The sequence below is a fragment of the Coenobita brevimanus genome, chromosome 92 (genome assembly GCF_032717465.1).
Source record: "Coenobita brevimanus isolate Jiangsu-jjx chromosome 92, ASM3271746v2, whole genome shotgun sequence".
NCBI lineage: Eukaryota > Metazoa > Arthropoda > Malacostraca > Decapoda > Coenobitidae > Coenobita > Coenobita brevimanus.
The window spans coordinates 12,725,797-12,748,633 of record NC_137045.1 but is presented as its reverse complement, the minus strand read 5'-3'; the positions used below and the strand labels follow the sequence as shown (position 1 = coordinate 12,748,633).

Sequence of the window (22,837 nt, the reverse complement as noted above, 5' to 3'; positions counted from 1 at the left end):
ATAAGGGAGAGGGGGAGAGAGAGAGAGAGCCACCACTGCCACCACCACCACCATCATCATCATCACTTTGCTCCCAATCCCACTGTAACATATACGGGGACGGCAAGCTCCATTGACAGCATTATAGGAAAAAAACTATAAATCAAACTACCATCACTGTTAATGAAAATAAAATCAAAATTAGATAATGATGTTAAGAACAGTGTTACGAGAAACCTAAGAATGGTACCATACAGACTCTTATAATTAGTCTTTAACTCTGGTCATTCTCTCTCTCTCTCTCTCTCTCTCTGACAAAAAGAAATGATTCTCATATTTTTGAAGTATTACACTACCAACAACATAAACAATTTCAACAACAACAACAGGAACATCCAAACAGGAAAATGATACTACTCTTACTCTTACTACTACTACTACTACTACTACTACCACCACCACCACCATTACAATAACAACAACCAACAAAAATAACTCACCTCGCGCTGTGGCTGCCCCGAACGATATTTTTCTTATTTTTCTTTCTTCTTTCTTTTTTGTGTTGGTCGTGGCCCGGTTGTTTCGTTCTCCCCAGGAATGTCCGGATCAGCAGCGCCTGGAAAAATATGCGAATAATAAGAAAGAGAGCTGGAAGCGAGGGGGAAGGGGGTGTAGAGGGAGAGGGAAGGTGGGGGGTGAAGTCTGCGCAGAGGGGAAGCGGGGAGCGAGAAGGGGGTGAGATTTGAGGAGAGGGGAAGTGGGGAGGGATAAGAGGGTGAGGCTTGAGGAGAGGGGAAGTGGGGAGGGATAAGAGGGTGAGGCTTGAGGAGAGGGAAAGTGGGGAGGGAAGAGGGGAAGGTCGGGGAGGAAGGATATCGGCTAATGGATAAATAATTAACCCCTGCACTAAAAGGAGAGAACTGGTGGATGGATTGGTACCAAAGAGAGAAAAAAAAGCTAAATAGACAGACAGGCAGATAGATAGATAGATAGATAGACAGACAGATAGATAGATAGACAGACAGAAATAGAGATAGATAAATCAACAGACAGACAGACAGAGAGACAAATGGGTTGACTGATGGACAGATGCATGAACGGATAGCTGGATGGAAGGATGTATTGAAGGACAGTTAAACTGATTGTGTGTGTGTGTGTGTGTGTAAAAACCAGGTAGAAAATAGGATGCAATTGCAAGAAATCAATACTGCTGCCGAAAAAAGATGATAACACGAAAAGGGGAAGATGATTCTTGGTATAAGCTGCTTCTTGGTACTCACCCATAACTCTCTCTCTCTCTCTCTCTCCAACCAGGCAGACTTCATAAGGTGATTAATTTCGTTCAAACTACCAAAACCATCATAAATAACCTAACACAACCACCACCACTACCACAATCTCCTCCTCCACTCACCACCACTACCGCAATCTCCTCTTCCACCCACCACCATAACCACAATCTCCTCCCCTTCCACCCACCACAACTACCACAATCTCCTCTTCCACCCACCACAACTACCACAGTTAGGAAGAGCTCACAAGGTATTTTACTTTGTTCAGCTAAACAGAGGCATAAAAAGAAAAAAAAAAATACCACAACCACCACAACTACCAACATCTGCTGGAGGGATGATATTACGGGGAGGTCACTGTCAAGGTCTCTCTCTCTCTCTCTCTCTCTCTCTCTCTCTCACACACACACACACACACACACACACACACACACACACACACACACACGCACATACATACACACAAATACATACCCGTAAACATACAAACATGCACACACATACACACATGCATATAAACACAAACATAGAGAGAGAGAGAGAGAGAGAGAGAGAGAGAGAGAGAGAGAGAGAGAGAGAGAGAGAGAGAGAGAGAGAAGCACACGCAATTACGCAAGCTCTTGTTATCTCTATACACAAAAACAACGAACAGAAAATTACATACCGGTTTTTTGAAACGAAGAAAAGTGGAGGGAAGAAATACATGGACGACAGAAGAAGAGAAATGGAGAAAAGGGAGCAGAAGGAAAAAAAGAGGCGGAGGGGAGAGAGATTGCGAGAAAAGACAGAGGAAGAAAACTGGGAGGGAGGGAAACGGAGGGAATGGAAAGGGAGGAAGAAGAAAGTCTAGGAAGTACGGGACGAAAAGAGGAAAGGAAGAGGAGGAAAGAGTGAGAGAAGGAAGAGAATGAACTGCTTAACCTATGCCTAAAAGTCGGATATAACCTAACAGTTAAAGTATTAGAAGTTAGCTGATGGGTGAGGGGGAAAGGAGAAGGGAGGGGAGAACAAGAATTGGGAAGGGAAGGTGAGGGGAGGACAAGACGGGGAGGAGAGACAACAGAGATGGGAATGGAGAAGGGGAAGAGCATGGAGAAGGGGAAGACCATGAAGAACTAAGAGGAGGAAAAGAGGGAAATAATTAAAGCAAATTGTTCTGTCAACGTGGCATCTGACTTTCCGATCCTCTTCCTCCCTTTCCTCTCTCTATATATCCTTTCCCTCTTCCTCCTTATTTACATCTCCCTCCCCTAACTCTTCTCTCTCTCCCCGACCACCTTTCCCTGCTTCTTCCTCTGGCCTTTTCTGCTTCTCTCTCTGCTTCTTCCTTTTCCATCCCTCGTCCTTCACATCATCTTCCTGCTCTCTTTATCCCTCTTCCTTCCCATCTTCTTCCCCTTACCTCCTCTACCTCATCTCCTCTATAGGGGTAAGGTGGAAGGGATAGGATGCAGTTGATCCCACAGGACGACTGGCATGAGGGATGGACTAAAAGGGTTAAAGGAAAATACATAAGAAACGAAGAAATCGGAAAATACAGATATCTTGATTAATCCCTCCCTGACCCTCCCCCCCCCAAAAAAAAAAAAAAAAAAACTACATGTATTTTACTGATGTATGACACACGATTCTGCTTGACACAGATGATTACAGACATAAATTAAAATATACTGAGATGGGCAGGGAGAAGGAAACAAGAGGGAGAGGAAGAGAGAAGGTAGAAGGGAAGAAATAAAGGCAGAGATTGGAAAACGGGGGAGAATAAAAGCGAAGAAGAGGAACGATAGATGAAGAAACGATAATGGGGAAGGATATGGTGGAAAGAAGGGATAAGCAGGGAAGGGGAAGACTGGGAATATGAAGGGGAGAAGATGAGGGGGGGGGGTAAATTGGGTAGGGGAATGGAAGGTGGAGGGAGAGAACGACCTTGTGGTTTAAAAAGGTCCTTGGAGCGGGTGGGAAGGGACAGGAAGGAGGGAAATGGGCAAGGGGGAGGGAAGGGGAAGTAAGAACGAGGGGAATGAGTAGGGGAGGGAGGAAGGAAAGTGGGGAAGCGCTTAGAGGCAGGTAAGGGGTGGAAAGAGAGGAGGAAGAGGGAGGAAAAAGGCATTGAGGAGGAGGGAGGGGAAAGGAGGGGAATGGAGGAGAGAAGCAAGGAGGTGGGGGGCAATGGTATGGAAGGCTCGCAAATAGAAGCAACGTTCTTGACAAACAGATGAAAATGGAGTAGATGAAGGAAATTCTAAAAAGGATATTAAGTACCGGTACACAACAGTGAAACAGAGAAATGGGAAGCAAAAGATGACGGGAGAAATGGTGCGGTGAAACAAAAGTAGCAAATCTAGATCATGATATAAAAGGGAAGGATATAGAAAGCGTGACACTTATAATTACGAGGAAGCACCAGTCCTTTACGTAAATCACAAAGGTCGCTCGTCATGTACTTCATTTATGTCTCTAGTCACGCCGCCTACGCCTCCTATGCTCAGAATATTTGTGTTATTAGTGAGGTTCCCACGGTGCGACCTTGGCTAAAAGGCATTTAACTGAGAAACAAGGCTGTGACACTGATAACTGATCATAAAGTATATATACACATAAACGAAAGACTTTACGATCATGTAACAATATCAGGGACGTAGGTCAGTCACCTACCCTTAAAGGTTTTAGACAACGGTAAGTATACGGGATAATAAGGAACTAAGTGGTTCTTATTGCCAAACTCATTTACTATTATCCATTCTAATTTTGGTCCTGTAGAGGCGGTTGCTTGTCTGCGGATGACGTGTCTGTTCGGCCAGACAGACCGGGGTTACTCAACAATAAATACAGTCAACCTGACTCATTCCATATCTTCACCTCAACGGTCGAACCATTGGCCATCTTTTTTCACGACTGTCCACAGTCAGTAATTTGGCCGGTATTACTGATGAGCGAGTCGATGTGTGGTCAGTTTCAGAGGGTATTCTTATGGTAGTTTCTCCTACTTTTGGTATTTTCTTTTTCTACATCCTGTTTACCCCAATGCAAATTAAGAGGATGCAGTAACATGCTCTTCACTAGCTTTCACATGTTCGTACCCTATCAGACTCCCTCCATGACATATAGACCCATTCATAAATTCAGCCACTTTTATGTACTTTCCACTTGCACTTCTCACCCTGCACTCCAAGAGCCTTCTACGCCTGTGCCCATGCATGAGGCACTGGGTGGGGTCGGATCATTTCTCCGGTGACAAAGTGGGGTTCTCTGGCCTCGCGGATCAACTCTCCTCCAGGACCTTTTTAAAACACGGTTTGAACTCGTACAGAAGAGCTGCCCGCCATTGTCAGACGTGAGCAGCCCGGTCGCCACAATACACATACATAGGCACAGACATACATAGATACTCGTAGCAGTGGGAAATACGATGATAATGATCTGGTAGCAGCGAAAATAAAATGTAGCAACAAACTCCTTCATAATGAATAGATTCCAATTCATTCAGAACGAGAGATCTTCCCTATTCTCGAAATAAAATCCCCGAACAAAGATAAAATTAAAACACAGAAGACGTCACCAAAAAGCCAGGGTTAAAGGAGACTAAAACGCCTCTCCTAAAGCTGAATAAAATCAAGTGGTAGCAATACTAATAAAGAAAAGCCATCATACATAAAAGGTTAAACATCCTCAGCCTCATTCACTTCCACCTGCCCTTCATTCTCACTAACTCACCCTTGCCTTAGAGCAGGAAGTGAACGTGCTTAAAAATACTAAATAAGTAAACAAATAAATAAAGCAACATGACGGTAATGGCCCCATGAAGCCGTATAATTGAGGAAGTAATCATTAGGCAGTGTAATACCATCTGCCATCGTGTGTGTGTGTGTGTGTGTGTGTGTGTGTGTGTGTGTGTGTGTGTGTGTGTGTGTGTGTGTGTGTGTGTATTATATACTCCTAGTCCTACATCACGTCTTGCAGCTTTGGTTGTCTTGGGATGATTTCGCAACGCCACTCAGGGATGAGTGAGGTTGGTCACTCTCATCCTAAATGTCAGGACCAACTGCCTAGCCACGGGCTCCTACGCTCCTCATGGGGCAACGTAGGATTGGATGATGGATGGATGGACGGACGTCCTTAAAATAATGTGTTTTCTTTTTTCCTTCAGTAAACTGTATTTATACTAATTAAATCTCAGTATACTGCCTTATTATGTTCTTTACTTATTTTATGTTTTCTCTGTGTACCCACAAACAAATTAATACGAATGTGTTAAGAACACCCATCTACTCGTACTTAACCATCTCTCTCTCTCTCTCTCTCTCTCTCTCTGCATTTACATGTCTAAGTCCGTACATCGATCGCTCTATCTTACATTATATATATACATGATGCTGAAAACCACTGAAAATTCAGAAGCAGAGATTAATAGAGAATTTTTGAATGAGAAGAGGCAGGAAAATAATGTATCTCAGCGACTGACATATAACAGATAAAAGTAGCTGTATAGGGAGGGGAAAAAAAGAAGAAGAAAAAAAAAAGGACGGGGAGTCATTATGATCTGATTAGATATACACACGGAAATAAACACGGCCTTCCCAAGACCTTTCATGTCTGTATATTCACTCTCCCCTCAATATCTATAAACATGTACGCGCATGGGATATTTATGTCTATTTAACAGTGGATGTCGATGTACTGTATTAGTGTACGAACAGAGAGAGAGAGAGAGAGAGAGAGAGAGGTGAGGGAGGCGTCAGAGTGGAGCCGACCTGACCCCAACCACCAGCACTGGAATGTTCCCCCGGGGGTGTCCAGAGACAGGGGAGGGAGGAGGAGGAAGCCAGGGTCATGGGGAGAGGGGCAGGGGAGAGAGAGAGAGAGAGAGAGAGAGAGAGAGAGAGAGAGAGAGAGAGAGAGAGAGAGAGAGAGAGAGAGAGAGAGAAACTTGGTGATAAGAGAGGTGATAAGTGAGATAAGCTCTAACAGGACTGAATGGAATGAGGTAAAGTAATAGGAGAGAGAAAGGAGAGTAAAGGGGCGAGAAGAGAGGAAGATAGGAGAGGGGGTGGGAAGATTTTAAGAAAATACAATATATCAGTATTTGAGAGATGTAACAAGTATACCCGTGTGTGTGTGTGTGTGTGTGTGTGTGTTTTGGTCCCCAGGTAAAAATATGTACCACACCCAACAGCCAAACAAAAAACGCTTTACATTTAAAAAAAATTTTGCTTTGAATCCTGTCTGTACGATGATGTCTTTTATTATTTTTATTTATTTATCTATTTATTTATCTGCTACTGCCAGACGACTGTATTTAGCACAGGAGCGAGTCTGTAGCGATTATTGAAAAAATCATTATAAAGTACTATTACACACCATCTGTTGGCGCGAGTTTAATGTAAGGAGAAAAAACAAGTACAAAGCACAATAAAAGATGTCCTGTTTCTTTATGTCAAAAATTAAATAAACACTCCGTCTACATGATAATTCATAAATTTCCCCATCTAGCCTAAACATCATTATCATCATCATCACCATCATCATATTACGATTTATTATTATTATTTTTATTATTATTACTTTTATTATTATTATTATTATTACTGCAGTGCATACAAGTTTATATATATATATATATATATATATATATATATATATATATATATATATATATATATATATATATATATATATATATATATATATACTGTATGCATATATACACTATAAATAATAACAACAACAATAATCATCATGACCATGATCACTATCATCTTCACCCTATTCCTGGTACTGTAAATGGAGTGGGCGAGAGCCACAAAAAGACTAGTACTTTGAGTGACAAGTTCGGTCTTTGCACATAACTCCTTTTAATATCAAGCAATTTTATTTTATTGTTATATATTTATTTATTAATTTTTCAGACGGGAAGAAAGCGAAAGGAAATGAAGGAGGGCAGAGAAAGACTAAGATGGAAGACAGAGAACGAGGGACAGAGAAAGGCGGAGAAAGGTCTGTGGGAAAGACGATGCTGACAATTAAGATTATGGAAAAATTAGTTTGACCCACAGCCGAGAGAGAGAGAAAGAGAGAGAGAGAGAGAACAGATGAGTTGCCAGGGAGCTTCCTAAATCCACCACGTTACTTCCCTAAAGCCCGTTTAAGAAAACTCAGTAGCACCTCTTCCTTATCTTCCCTATTGGTCTGTATCAGTAAATGACACGTTAACAGTCTTGTATGTTATTTAAGCAATGTTTCCGTCGTATCATAATTCATATACAATAGATAATTAACTTTAATGTGTAGAATTCAAAACAAATCATTTGGGAAGAGGTGCTAAGAAGCCTCCAAGGGCACCAGAATATATACCCTCACCGGTAGAAAAAAAAAAAAAAAAAAGTGTAAGGGAGCCTCCTAGTCCTACCTCACTACGTCTCCTAGCCTTCAACCTATTGATCAACCTCTCGTCTCACCAGCCTGCCTCTCCACCCAACCTGGCAGCATATTCGCGAAATGTAGCCGAGAATAGAACATCCGGACGATAATGACGTAACAGTGACGTCACGGAAATGGCAAGGGTAAAGTAATCATGACGTCATCTTAAAAGTTCCAGAAGGTAAAAATAGGTTTAATCAAATAGAAACAAAAGGGTAAAAATCTGAAGTAGTTTAAATTTATTCATGTAGCTTCCTCTAATTTGTATTGCATAATATATTACGGAGTTTCACAGAATTTTAGTGAAGTAACCAGACAACATCGGCATCTCCTCAATGCAAAGATTCCAAATATTTTTACCATTCATAACTTTGGCCTATAGGCAGGAACATATAAATGTACACTGTCATTATTATAACAGGGAAAAAATATATAAATATTTTATATCATAGTTCAAACTTAATGATTCTGTATTTGTTAACATATATTATCTTAATTCAAAGTTGCTGGCAACTCGTCGATACATGACACAACCAAGAATAAGAGACCTTGACCTTAGCGACATACGGTTGCCAGTTTATCGACTTTATGGGAAGCTCCATAAATTTTGCAATCATTTGGCAACAATTTTAGGGATCATTATTATATTTTAGCAATATTCTAGTATGTTTAGTATATTTCATCAGTATTTTCAAGACTTTCCAACACCCACTAGAGTAGGTTTAGTACCGTTCTGAGTATTAGGTAACTTTGTGGTGGCAATATCCACATAGTACCTCAGAGTGCTGTTAGCTGTCAGGTTTTAAGGAGCGGACTGTGTAGCGTGCTGTCCTTAGGAACATATGAGTGGTTTTATAAACTGATTTACAATAAACATAAATATTACAAGACAATACGAAAAGCGGCTAACTCCAGAAGGCCTACTAGTCTATTGGTTGGCAGCTCATACAGGAGTATCACACACACACACACACACACACACACACACACACACACACACACACACACACACACACACACACACACACACAGGAAAACCGCTCTGGAACCAATTTGAATGCCGAAGGTGTCTTTTGGTTGCACCTCGAAATTTGCTCCTCTACCCGGATGCATTTTACAGCCAAGGCCACACACACACACACACACACACACACACACACACACACACACACACACTTTAGATCCATCATACTCACGTTTGTAGTTTAATGATACACATGCACGTCCAAACACGAAGGCACACACATACACGCATTCGCTTACACACACACACACACACACACACACACACACACACACACACTTTAGATCCATCATACTCATGTTTGTAGTTTAATGATACACATGCACGTCCAAACACGGAGGCACACACATACACGCATGCGCTTACACACACACACACACACACACACACACACACACACACACACACACACACACACACACACACACACAGGCACATGCACACAAGCATTCTCTAACACACACATACATCCATACATAATTCTCTCTCTCTCTCTCTCTCTCTCTCTCTCTCTCTCTCTCTCTTCTTTTTCATTTTATCATGTTGGAATTTTGCTTCACTCTTTCTCAATATTACCCATGAGAAGGACAAAAGGTGAACGACAGAAAGATGACGAGAGAGAGAGAGAGAGAGAGAGAGAGAGAGACACACACACACACACACACACACACACGCACACGCACACGCACGCACACACACACACACACACACACACACACACACACACACACACACACACACACACACACACGAGAAGGTCATTTTCTTGGAGTCTATTATAATGTTACTGACCTGAAGTATATGTGTGTTGGACAGCTGCCCAGTTTGAGGAGGAGGAGGAGGAGGATTACAAAGGAAAGGAAAGCAAACAGCAACACACCTTATGGTCCTTTTGAGGCTGCTTGTTAGAGAAAACTATGACTACAAGATCTAACTCTACATGCTGAAGGATAAGGATAGTAAAGCAAGAAGGCTCCCCCCACCACCAAACCCTCCAGGAAAAAGTGAGAAAAACCACCCTGCAGCATGGAAAAACTGACATGGAAATTTTATAGGAAACACTGGAAAGGAAAAGTCACATTCTATAATACTTTATCTATAAGCTAGCCGATTGAGTAACCTGAAAAAGTAAACAAATAAAATAATAGTTACGGCATGACATTATAAACCGGTACATTGAGTTAATGGGAAGTCTGTGGACATAACGTGGAAGCTACACACTGCACAGTGTGGATGTTTAGGGGTGGTGCGGCAGCCTTGCCTGGCGCTTTTAAGGTAGGCAGCAGTCAATCAGGCCCTAGCTCCGTTCACTCCACTGAGACAAGGAACTCTCCCATGTGGGACAAGTACACAAGTTTCATCCTGAAGCAGTGACCCCTGGTACATTAAAAAAATCCCGATGGTGGTCACTTGACTAACAGGAACCCTCAGTGATCCACAGCCCATCACAGGTCGAAAGTAAGAGTAGTGACCGTTAACTCAGGGTTATCTGTGCAGATCCTAATCTGTGCTTATATTGCTTTCTTTGCACTGGGGAGATTGAAAAATATATAAGACGGGTGTCTTAGATAAAAGGGGAGTGCACAGTGCACAGTGTGGATGTGCAATGCACAGAGCAGGAGGAGAAGGAGGAAATGATGATGATGATGATCATCAACATCATGATCATGATAACAGAGAGAGAGAGAGAGAGAGAGAGAGAGAGAATCAAAGACACTATTCTCTTCAACATCACCGTTTTTTTTTAATTACCTGTGTCTTTATTTTGCTACCTTTGACATTTTTCTTCAATTATTATTATTATTATTATTATTAGAATTTAGGGGCAACAAAATTAAGCCTTCAATAATTCCTTCGCTTCAGATCTTCCTTTAATCTTATAAAATCGTCGAGGTTGCAAAAATAAGTGCTTGAAAGACGCCACTGGTTCTAAGGTGATAAGAAATTCGCTAAAACCCCTTACCAGTCTATTTCAGCATTTGACATGTTATTTCTCTCTGATTTTACGTCTGAAAGTTATACATAAGTTAGAGACATAACTACTTAAGACGAGTAAAACATCAGACGTCAATTACTTAGGAAAAGGTCATACTAAGCCTCCTACGCAAACGAAAGTACTACCCCAAGAATAAGGTGGAGAGACAGGCAAGAGCTTGGTTTATGAAAGTGGGTGTGTCGCGGAAGAAAGGTCAAGGTCACACGGTAAGGTCGTATGTTTGGCCTTAGGTTACTTGTAGGTCACGGGTGTTGTACTCTGAGCACTCCTTCTTGCTATGGGATTGGAATCGATGCGCATAACACCAGTTCCTAAAACCAAGTATCACCAAACTTTCACTCACCCTATTTCAAGCCGAGAATCCATTTTAAACCCAGTATTATTATTATTATTATTATTATTATTATTATTACTATTATTATCTACTAAATTGTTTTACTTAGCTCAGGACAGCATTAAGGAACAGAGGAATTAGCTACTGCCACTACCAGCCCCTTTACAAGTTTCCCCTCAGATGAAAAAAAAAATCGCCTGGAGGTAGCAAGAACATGAAAAAAAAGAAAAAGTAACGAGGACGCAAAATACCTAGTATTCAAAACAACAACATCCTGAAGCAAACACACTAACCTACCTGGCGAGTGACGCAAGTAAAGAGCACCTGTACAAGGCAACACAACGGAAACAAGTCACCAGTCTTTAAAAAAAATGTGGAATCAGCAGAATAATCCAGCCCAATTACACATTCCTTTAGTGTTGCTCACCTCCTCTCTCCCCCTCCCCCTTTTTCCCCAGTTTCTTACAGACATCCTCCTCCTCCTTCTCCTCCTCTTCTTCCCTTATTTTTATTTAATTTTCTTCTCTACATTTCCCCTTCTTCCAGTTCTATTTTTCTCTGTATAATTTCTTGAGCCTTATTCCCTTTCCCCTTATCTATCCTCGCTCCCTCTTCCACCTTGTCTCCTATCAGAGATTCTCCCGTTTATTCCTCTTCCATTATACTAATTCATCATTTTTTTCTGCTTCCCCTTTCTCGCTCCTTCTCTTGTTCCTACTTTTTCTCTCTCTCGTTTTATTATACTTTTTTTAGCCCATTTTCCCTCTTCATTTTGTTCCTCCTCTTCCCCTCACCACAGACATCCTGATCAATTTAGTTGTCTTCATATTTCTTTCTTTTTCACTTCTCTTTTTAATTTCTTGGATCTCTCCCTGTCCCTTCACCTTCTCCCCATTTCCTATACCTTCCCTGTCCCACTAATTTTCATATATTCTAACTTCTTTCTTGATCTCAAACATTTCTTGACCTTCTCCTTTTCTCCTCTCCTCCCTTCTTCCTCCAGTCCAACATATTCCCCACTCCTCTTCCTTCAAAGGTCCTCCAGTCTTACTTTATATATATATATATATATTTTTTTTCATAGTTTCAGTTAATGTATTTTCTCCCCCCTAACCTTCACTCTTCAATCGATCAAACACCAACTTTTCTCGCTTCCTTTTAAAACTTCCTCCAACCTTAGTTTTTACTTCCCTATGTCTGTTTCATAATTATTTTCTCTTAATTTTTCAGACCCTTACCCCTCTCTTCTTCTCTACTGCAACAACTTCCCCTATCTTTACCTCTCCTCATCTTCTCTCCCTCCTCCCGACACCCTTCTTCCCATTCTCCCTCATTTTCCTTCTTTCGCTCCCGTCTTTCCTCCTTCGACACCTCTTCCCTCTCTCACTGCATTTTCTCCCTTTCATTTTTCCTCCTTATCCTTTTCCTGCTCTTCTGTCCTTCTTCCTTGCCCACCTTCCCGATCTCTCCTCTCTTTCCCATCCTTCCTCCTTCTATTCCTATTTCCTCTCAACTTACTTTTCCATCTTTCATCCCTACCTTACTACCAAACCCCATCCCTCTCCCTCTTCCCCAGTTTTTACTCCTAATCCTTCCCTATTCTCTCCCTCCCATCCTTCACTGTTATCCTCTTTCCCTTCTAATCTTCCTTTCCTCATATCTTTCCTTATTCTTCTTGCGTCCTTCCCATCCTTCTTCCAACCATTTCTCTTCCCCCCTTCTTACCATCTTTCCAATCCTTCCTCCTTACCCTCCTCCCTCCCATCCTTCCTACAAATCCTCCACCCCTCCATCCCTCTGCCCGAGTTACCTTCACAAGGACGCCCACATACAGGCCTAGCCCACTCCCTTCCCACCCTGCTATAGCAATCACTATGCACTCTACCTATAGTGCTCAGAATGTTATGACAACTGATCCCTCGCTTAGCATCCTCTTTGGCACGTACAGAAGCTCCGGGTCCCCCCCCCAAAAAAAAAAAAAAAAGAAGAGAGAAGAGGAGAATTCGCTTTAATAGCTTCCCTCCCCCCCTCCTTTTTTTTTTTTTTTTTCACATTTGTTTTTTGTGTGGTAAGAGGTGAATCTGTTGCTTCCGGTGACTCGCTATGGATAATCTCAGAGACGCACGAGTGGCCAAATATGTTGCAACGTTTGTCGTGCTGTCCTACGAAGGTCCGGGTGCTGTTCGGGGATATTGCAGTGTCGTCATCATCAACATTATCGTAATTATCGTCATCATCAACATCACTGTCACCATCACCATCATCATCATCATCATAACTTTATACCCTGCTATTAAAGGGTGGGCAGAACCATGACGCTAGAAAAGGCAAACACAAAAGTAGAGCAAATCGGGTAACACCATCACCATCGGTAGCAGCAGCTGCCTACATCCATAAATCCTTACTATAAACCGCGTGACCAGAATTACGGAATAATAAAAGTTACAAGTATGGGATGCAGAACTAAGAACACACACACACACACACACACACACACACACACACACACACACACACACACATAACAGTATGAAAAAAAAAAAAAAAAAAAAAAAAAGTACCCAGTGAAATCGGGCACAGATCCATCCACTCACCATTCAGCTCTTTGCAGTTTCTCGACTCCATCCATCCCACGAGCGATAGCATCCACACTGACATCTTCACAACACCTTTCTATTTCGCTCTTCCTACCAGCTGACGATTTTACTCAGTTTGGGAGAGGTGTTTCAAAGGGAAAAGGTTATACAGGATGTCATGGGAAAAAATGGCATAACTTTGGAAAATGATAGATAAGGGAACTCTACACTAAAATATATATATATATATATATATATATATATATCAACATGGGTCCATCTCTCAACCGTCACTGAACTGATAATAATAATACCGATGGCCATTTCCCAAAGTTCTGCCCTTTTCTCCCGGGACACCCTGTAAATAGCCTTAATTAGCCCTTTCTCAACGAGGGGTATCACTAAGGCTGAATAAAATCCTTGGGAGAGGAGGAATATAATACAAGGGACGTTCTCGTCGCGATGTGATTAAAGTTCTTCATCTGGCTACGTCGGGTTTAAAAGACCTAAAGATGTGATGGTGATAAAGTGAGATGGACTGAGGTTGTGGTGGTGATCTGTGGTGAAGAGATGAGTTGATGGTGATGGAGTGGTGGATAAATTATGGAAAGTGTGTCAGTGTTTGTGGCACTATGGTTAGCAGTGGTGGTTTGTACGGCAATATGTGGTGGGGCTGAGTAGATGGTAAGCTGTGGTAAAGTGTGGCCGTTCGGTTTGTGGTAGTGATCTGTATGGTAATCTGGACAAAACTGGTGGTGTTGGTGTGTTAGTACTAAGTAAATGGTACGCTGTGGTAGTGTGTGGTGATAATGGTAATAGTGGTAGTATCCGTGGTAGCACGGCTGGGTTTAACAGAAGGTAAGTTGTGGTAGTGCATGGTGGTTGGGTTAACAGTGGCAGTATTTGTGTAGTTGGGTGTGGTTGGGTTAGCAGTGGTAGTGTTGTGTGGTAGGGTGTGTCAGTGTATGATGGCTGGGTTAGCAGCGGTAGTGTTTGTGTGGTAGGGTATGTTAGTGTAAGATGGCAGGGTTAGCAGTGGTAGTGTTCGTGTGGTAAGGTGTAGTAGTGTATTTGGCTGGGTTAGCAGTGGTAGTGTATGTGTGGAAGGGTGTGGTAATGTGGAGCAGATGGAAGGTTATTGTGAGTGACTGGCAACAACGCTACCAATTTGGGCTGAACTGAGGAGGACAGAGAGGTGATCTGGTGGAAGGACGTGATGGACCCGGTTATGGCTGGAATTTAAGGAGTGATAAAAAAAAAAAAAAAAGTCTTGCTGGGTACTCCAATGACGATCTCTCGCTTCTGTGTCTTAGTTTTCCCATTTCAAGATTCTTCCCACCCAGAGTAAAGTGAGGAACATGAATGATGCTAAGAAGGAAACTGTACACTGCTTTAAAACTATATGGATTTCGTGGTAAACCTCAGTCCTTCCTTTCGTCGTTTTACCTATATCGGTGTTTAAATAATATAAAGTTTTCATTGGTTCCTGCAGACTAGTATCCTTGTAAAATAAAAATGTATGTTTGTGATTAACAGCTGCATTCTAGTGGCCTTAGAAGGCTCCGAAGCATCACTTTCTTAATCTGCAATGTTTATTATGCCCTGATAATTGCATATTATTCATATTAACTTATGTCTACCTATCAATGTATCAGTCTATCAGGTTATCTATCTATCTATCTATCTATCTATCTATCTATCTAGAGAGAGAGAGAGAGAGAGAGAGACGCCATAAAAAAAAATAACACCAGGAAAACCACAAATATACAACAAGATTAGAGAGTGAGAGAGAGAAGGCTTTGATGGAGGGGAGGGGAAGAAGGGGGGAGGGAAGAAGGGGAGGAGGTGATAAGTGGAAGCAGCTGGTGGAGGTGAAACAAGGTCTCAGCAGGAAGGAGGTCAATGGGGTCAATGGCCTGAAGCAGTGAGGTGACCTTAAAGTATGAGGGAGTAGGCTTATTATTCTCTCTCTCTCTCTCTCTCTCTCTCTCTCCTGCCCATCCCCTTCTCTTACCATCCTCCTGGCAGCCAACCCTAAGTACACAGGATAAATGAGCCCCTTAAAGGTCAAGACAAATGGTGCTCCTTATAACCCGGAGCCCAAGCAATTTCTCTCCTTGATTTCACCCTTCCACTAGAACTACACCAATGTTAGCACGTTCACTGCGATCACTGTTTTTTCTTTTTATCTTATCTCTGGACCTTCTACTACAACCGATAAATTTAGCGGAGTTAAAAGGATCTCTCTTAGCATGGCTAAAATTCATTAATATATAACAGTATAAGAGTAACTCCTTTTCATTTAATCACTTTATATTCAGCACTGGGTTGTGGTGACTGATTATTAGAAACACACACACACACACACACACACACACACACACACACACACACACACACACACACACACACACATTCGAGCATTAAAAATCTACAAAGCGTATATAGCCTCTGATGCGTCCCACTTCACAGATGTCTAATCGCAGTGTATGCTGGTCTATCTGCTGTACAGTACAGTACATCACCATCTATCACCTCTTCAGTGTGAGGACGTCTCTCAAAAGTCTGAATATAATCGAGTGGAGGTTGGATGAATGAAGTACAAAGAAAGTTAGCAATGGGGGAGTTAAGGTGTATTGTGGAAAACTGAGTCAGGAATGAAGGAGCTAAGGCATATTACGGAACACCTAACACTACGGAGCAGGCGATACGGGACCACCTCACCTCACAAAGACACGGCTAAAGGAAGAGTGGAGGTGAGGGGGCATAGGTAACGCTGAGTGATGGGTGAGTGTATAGGAGTCAGGGTAGGGGTGGAGGTGAGAGGGCATAGGTAACGCGGAGGGCTGGCAGGGTATGTAGGAGTCAGGGGAGGGGTGGAGGTGAGGGGGCATGGGTAACAAGGAGGGATGGGTGGGTGTATAGGGGTCAAGGGAGGGGTGGAGGTGAGGGGGCATGGGTAACAAGGAGGGATGGGTGGGTGTATAGGGGTCAGGGGAGGGGTGGAGGTGAGGGGGTATGGACAACGCTGAGGGATGGATGGGTGTATAGGGGTCAGGGTATGGGTGGAGGTGAGAGGGCATAGGTAACGCGGAGGGATGGGTGGGTGTATAGGGGTCAGAGAAGGGGTGGAGGTGAGGGGGCATGGGTAACGCGGAGGGATGGGTGGGTGTATAGGGGTCAGTGGTGGGGTGGGGGTGAGAGGGCATGGGTAACGCGGAGGGATGGGTGGGTGTATAGGGGTCAGGGGTGGGGTGGGGGTGAGGGAGTACGGGTAACGATGAAGGATGGGTCGGTGTCTAGGGGTCAGGGGAAGGGTGGAGGTGAGGGGGCAAGGGTAACGCGGAGGAATGGGTGGGTGTAGTGGGGTCTTGACGTACTCGGTAACCTCCAGCATCATCTATGGGTCGTTAAGTCCATATGAGTGAGTAAAATAAAATGGCAAGGAAGAAAATGAGAGTGGAAGAGAAAGAACTATAACGAAAGAAAGAAGAAAAAAGAAAGACAGAAAAAAGATAGAAAAGAATGGGACAAGGGAGTGGAAGACAATGCAAAAACAAAAAATAATGGGTCACTAACCCCTAGTGGGTAACTAAAATAAAGTGCGTTCAGAAAGAGAAAAACGAAAGAAAAAAAAATTCAGGGCCTATGAGTGGGTGTGCAGAGGTCAAAGGAGGTCACCTGCATGACTGGCAGTCCAAAAGTCTACGACTTGACCACCACTTCCACTTAATAGTCTATACTCTTTTCATTTTAACTTGGCTTAAAACTGCCCTCTCTTCATCATGAATGGTACGTTACAACAGATTAATGAGGAAATGAGATGCAGGTCACGAAAATGTGCTATGGAAAGGATGTACAACCGTAGCACTTTTTTTTTTTACACTAAACTACATGATATAAGCTTAAAAAGAAAGTGAATAATCTAGGCTACGCTAAATGCCAAAGAAATAAAATAATCAAGGACAGGCATCAGTCAGGGTGAGGGTCATGTGCCGTGTGATCAAAATATCCAATGGTGCAAGGGGGAGAGGGGGTGTTGTCCATTATATAACACCACTACAAAACATCACCAAGGAGCACAGACCGGTCACCTACCTTTATAAATTGCGGACTACAGTAACCTGCCTCGGGCCTCCACAACTCAAAAGGAGTAATGAGGGGCTGACTGATATCGTAGTAATAGACTGTCATTAGAACACGACAGCTGAACACGCAATTTCGTACAGGCGCGAGAGAGCTTAGGAGAGCAACATATAATGCAAAGGTAGCCTCAGGGGGCCACAGGTACAGCCAGAAACAGAAGTTCGCTAACAATACCACTACGTGTACCTCACATCTTGGCACGTCCGTCATCTACATCCCTGACGCATCATTCAAAGAGAATCATCTATGAGCAGAGTAATATATGAAGCCTCTGTTTACTAGCCAGCACAGGAATGTGGGAAAAAACAAGAGTAGAAATATATGGCGAACTTCTGTCCCATACTGTGCAACGTTATAGTGGTGGGGCTGAAAATGGGGGCATGGGGAGATTTGCAGGTCAGAGGGTGAGGGAGAAAAGACTGACCTAGAAATGGAAGACACATACCCACACAATGAAATTGTGTTTATTGTGTTAATATCTAAAATAAAAACTAATTAAATGTCAATATAATTTTTCCATCTGGATTACTCATGGCACTGTAATATTAAGACAGTGACCAAACAACAATTTCATGGGGAAGACGAGAACGAAGAGGAATGGGATGACTGAAGAATGGGGAGGAGGAGGAAGCAAGGAAGGAGAAGAGAAGGAGGAAGGAAGGAAAGAGGAGAAGAGAAGGAAGGAAGGAAGGAGGAGAGAAGACTTAAGGAAGGAAGGAGGGGATGAGGAGGAAGGAAGGAAGGAGAGGAAGAAAAGGAAGAAAGGGGTTAAGAGGGAGAGCAAAGAACAGGAAAGAAAACCCTTAAGATTTGTGGAAAGTATTGGGGCGTTGCTTTGAACGTATTACTTGCACGGTGTCAACGCAATCTTGGGCATAACTTCACAACTGCGCCAGAGCACTGGACGTAACCACTCCACCACGATGTCCACATTATATACTTACTACCGCCTGACTATTTTGCTCGAGCAGGGAAAGAGTCTGACAGTGAATGGTTCAGAAACAATCTTTAGTACTACATCTGAGTACCGTGACGAGCTTTAATATTCAATCTTGCTAGCAGCAGTCGATTTAATTGAGCGACTAATACGCTGAGGTTGTTTTACTTCTTTACTTTTTCTATCATATCCCCAAATATGCCAAAACTGAAGGAGTTTCTATGCTCATTTATACGTGATGCTAAAATGATGTATGGAAATATGACATATAAAAATGAACTGGGGGATTAGAAGGTGAAAGAAAGCATGTCAGTAAAAGAAGGAATGGAGCTGGAAAAAAAAAAAAAAAAAAAAAAAAAAAAAAAACGGTAGAAGGGAACTTAGGGATGGGGAAAAAAGTGGTGGCTGATTAGAGAGGAAGATACTCATGAGGAAAACGGGAGAGGGCAAGACTGATGAAAGAAAACTGATAGAAATGAACAACGAAATACGAGAGGATTAAGAGAGGAAGGATATAAGGGAGGTGATAAAAAACGATGAATCTGGAAGCGACTTACAACTGAGGGTAAAAAAAAGAAAAAAAAAATGATAAAAATACAAACAATATGAAAAAAAGAACGGAGGAGGAAAGAGGAGTACAAAGGCGTACATACAGAGCAAACAGCAATAGACCTGCTGGTCCTTAAGTGGCTGTTTGGTATAGGGAAGGTTATGACTAAAAAAACTAATCTATCAGCTAGACAATGATAGAAAGGCTGGAGGAGGTATATAATATGGAGGTTTTAAGAAATACACAGAGAAGGAAGGGACGGGTGAGAAGGAGAAAAAAGCACACGGATGCAGGCGAAAAATGAATTGGAACGGAACGGAGCTGGATGGTGAAGAATGAGGGAAAGCTGACGGCAGTGCGTACTCTAAAGACGACGGGGAGGCGGGAAGCAAGGGTATAAGCGGGAGGGAAGAAAAACGGAAGGGAATGGGACATGGAAGAGTGGAGAGAAATGGAAGGGAAGAGGAAATGAGATGATAAAACGGAAAAAGGAAGGCAAGAGGAAGGAAGGACCACGAAATGAGGTAAAGAGAGGCAGGAAATGAGCGGAGAAAAAGGAAATGATAAAAGGGGTTTTGAGGGAGGGTTGCTGCAGAGAAGACGGATGTACCTGTGTTAAGGGACATGAAAAAACAAGTGATGATGGTACAACAAAGAGGACCTTAAAAAAAAAAAAAAAAAAAAAAAAAAAAAAAGGAATACTGGGCGGGAAAGGAGGGAAGTGGACACGGAAACAAACTACTAAAAATGTGATTGAAAAACTGATCAAAAAGCAGTCTGGAGGCAACACGAATAAAATTCAAGATATCTCTCGTCTTGAAAATGTTAAAAGTGTAGAAGAATTCCGAAAAGAATGGAAATACGTGAAAAAGCAGTGAAATGCATATAACTGTGCAGAAAGTGGGGGCAACAGCATGAAAGGCAGGTTTAAATAATACTGTCACATCACTCCCTGTCAGCGTTACATCGGAGAAAAAATGTGCAAGAGTAAAATGAACAGAAGACACACAGAAAAAACAAAAGAAATATAAGCTAATGCATCTTCGTGTTGACTGGCATAAAGTGTGGAAGGCACTGTAAAAAAAAAAAAAAAAAAAAAAAAAAAAAGTGTAAGAATTAAATTCTAAAAAATGCAGCACCTACCCTTTGACTATTAAAGGATTGTGGAAGATAGGTTTAGATCAAACATAAAAAAAAAATTAAAACACACACACACACACACGAAGAATATATAAGAAAAGTCCAATATCTTAGTACTGACTGATTCAGGAATACAAAAGACAGATTTCGGTAAGAATATGCCGAAAAAAATGACAAATATAAACTATAAAAGAAAGCTGCCACGTCTTCGTTCTGGCTGATACAGAAGCGTAGATGGCAGTTTAGATAAGAATAAGCAAAAAAAAAAATAAAATAAAATAAATAAAAATAAAACTATAAAAGAAAAGTGCTACACCCTGGCTTCGATACAGGTGTGTGGAAGGCAGATAAGTTGAGGCAAGACTGTCACATTACCCCCTGTCACATAACTCCCGGCCAGGTTACCTGCACCGAGCCGCTCTACCAGTCACGATTCACTCATAACTTTAAACAACCTCAATGGAACACACACACACACACACACACACACACACACACACACACACACACACACACACACACACCACAGGCGAACCAAATGTGGCCGTAAACAACCTGACAATGTATTTTCGACTTAATCGATGACTGTTAAGGGAAATGAAACTGCCTGCAAGAATGGCATTGGGTCTGAACTACTACGACAGGTGTCTTTTTTTTCCACAGTTTTAAGAGCAACCAATGAGATAATAAAGAAAACTACAATATATATATATATATATATATATATATATATATATATATATATATATATATATATATATATATATATATATATATATATATATATCCCTTTTAGTGACAGGTTTTAAGCAGTCACCAGAGTACCTAGTAAAGTTACGTATTTATGAAGCTTGACAACTGAAAGAAGGGCTGCCGCACTCGCAAGCAAATTAGCTTTAAGGAATGTAATAGACGGTACTCACCTTACGCCTCCTAGGTGTTATATAATATCCTAACTAAAAAATATATGCAGCAGACGAGGATGGGACAGACGAAAGGAAGCAGATGACAGCAAAAAGAGACGAGTGGAGACCGTTTGTTAATGCAGTGATGTCGTTAGTTTGCTCAACACAAACTAAGACGAATCTCAACGTCAAGCTCCTGAGGATGATGATGATGCAAAGACGCGTGTACCTTCTCACCTCAACTTCCTCAACTGTGTCTATTATTATCTTGAAACAGGCGCCCACACCACAAGTGTGGAACGTGTCCAAGCACGCAGGGTAGTATTTTTCCCCTTTCACGGCTACATTTGACTTTTTTTCAGTGACTAGTACCACTGGAAGGGAATTTTCAAGACGGTTTAAAAGACGTACCACATGCCATGACTGGTCTAATAGCCGAATAAAAGAAAAAGTTCTGGTGCTCTGTTATTGCCTAGCGGAATGGTTTTACGTTTTTCGGCTGCATTTGGCTCTTATTGGGAAAAAAAAAAAAAAAAGCCTGGTACCATTGGAAGACATTTTTAATGACAATTTCAAATGATATGACATGCCACAACTGGCTCAATAGCTGAAAAGAAAAGTCTTGGTTTTCCTCGAAGCAGGAAAATTTTACAAACCATATGGGAAAAAAATCTGCATTCCAAAATCAGGCCAAAGTACTGTGTTCTCGCTCCCCTGAACAATGATAATTTACACTCTTCTGCCTGGAGATGTATTTCTCTTTTTTTTTTTTTTTTTTTTTTTTTTGGCCACACCTGACGATTTTTTCCTCCTGTTAAAAAAAAAAAAAATTGTTGATAAAACAAACATCGCAGATAGATCATTTAATGACGAAATTGTACCAACAAAATTTATGGTTTTCAAGACTGTGTACTAAAACAAATTACACACACACACACACACACACACACACACACACACACACACACACACACACACACACACACACACACACACAAAGTAAAAAATATATACTGTATATACTATATCTTCGTCATTTTCCACCAGTGTTATTAACGTTACAGCACAGACCCGATACGCATTATTCTTCGTCATTTTACTGCAACACGAAGCTGTTACTGTCACAACGCAGAGCTGTTACACAACATAACGGCGGCTGAGGGCATCACCCGGGGTCACGGCCAGGTAAGGTGGGTGGGTGGATGGAGGGAGGGCTGCCGTACTTTCTCATAATGAAAATTGTCCATATTAGCTGAAATCTGCCGTGCTCAGTGCTCGTACCCCGGCTTGCTCGCTCATCCCCTCCAGCACAGCCAAGAACAGAAGGAGATAATTATACTCTCTCTCTCTCTCTCTCTCCACACACACACACACACACCTAATATAGCTAAGGAAACTCTTAAGTAAGGCCATTTTTTTCCTATCGCGCTTCTTGGGTCATGAAAATTCACTCTCTCTCTCTCTCTCTCTCTCTCTCTCTCTCCAACCTCACGACACAAAGCACCCAATACTTTTCACCCACGAGGATGATACCCAACTTT

The 22,837-nt window shown here is 42.0% G+C and overlaps 1 protein-coding gene across 1 annotated transcript in view; it reads right to left on the bottom strand.

Moving 5' to 3' along the window:
* Positions 1-22,837, bottom strand: part of LOC145412219 (DNA oxidative demethylase ALKBH2-like) — a 202,809-nt gene that overhangs the window by 23,911 nt on the left and 156,061 nt on the right. Inside the window, exon 4 of the mRNA XM_080282149.1 lies at positions 480-595. The gene's annotated coding sequence lies outside the window, so the exon portion shown is untranslated. The remainder of the gene's footprint in view (positions 1-479; positions 596-22,837) is intronic.